Genomic DNA, 871 nt, shown 5'->3' with positions numbered 1-871 from the left:
AAAACTCTGATAGGAGGCTGACAAAGGACTGCTGATGCTGTTGGAATCTGACCTCTCTGCACTCAAAATGGATATTTTCTGGAGCTACAGAACTTCAAATGGCGCGCTCTTAACGGCGTTGGAAAGTAGACATCCAGAGCTTTCCAGCAATATATAATAGTTCATACTTTGTTCGGAAATTAACAACGTAACTTGGCGTTGAACGCCAAGTACATGCTGCTATCTAGAGTTAAACGCCAGAAAAACGTCATGATCCGGAGTTGAACGCCCAAAACACGTCATAACCTGGAGTTTAACGCCAAGAAAGGCCTTCACACGTGAAAAGCTTTAGTCTCAGCCCCAGCACACACCAAGTGGGCCCCAGAAGTGGATTTCTGCACCAATTATCTTAGTTTATTCATTTTCTGTAAACCTAGGGCACTAGTTTACTATTTAAACAACTTTTAGAGACTTATCTTGTACCTCATGACATTTTCAGATCTGAATTACATTTGACAGTTTAATCTCTTGACTGTTTAGCCTTTGATTATTCGGTCTCTTGATCACTCAAGGGGGCTGGCCATTCGGCCATGCCTGAACCTTTTACTTATGTACTTTCAACAGTGGAGTTTCTGCACACCATAGATTAAGGGTGTGGAGCTCTGCTGTACCTCAAGTTTCAACACAATCACTATTACTTTTTATTCAATTCTCTTTTATTCTTATTCCAAGATATACGTTATACTTAACTTGATGAATGTGATGATCCGTGACACTCATCATCATTCTCACCTCTGAACGCACGTGACTGACAACCACTTCCGTTCTACCTTAGGCTGGGCGCATATCTCTTAGATTCCCCAACAGAATCTTCGTGGTATAAGCTAGATAG

The sequence above is a fragment of the Arachis duranensis genome, chromosome 3, assembly GCF_000817695.3.
Source record: "Arachis duranensis cultivar V14167 chromosome 3, aradu.V14167.gnm2.J7QH, whole genome shotgun sequence".
Lineage (NCBI taxonomy): Eukaryota > Viridiplantae > Streptophyta > Magnoliopsida > Fabales > Fabaceae > Arachis > Arachis duranensis.
The sequence above is the reverse complement of the archived record's forward strand: the minus strand, read 5'-3'. Positions refer to the sequence as shown.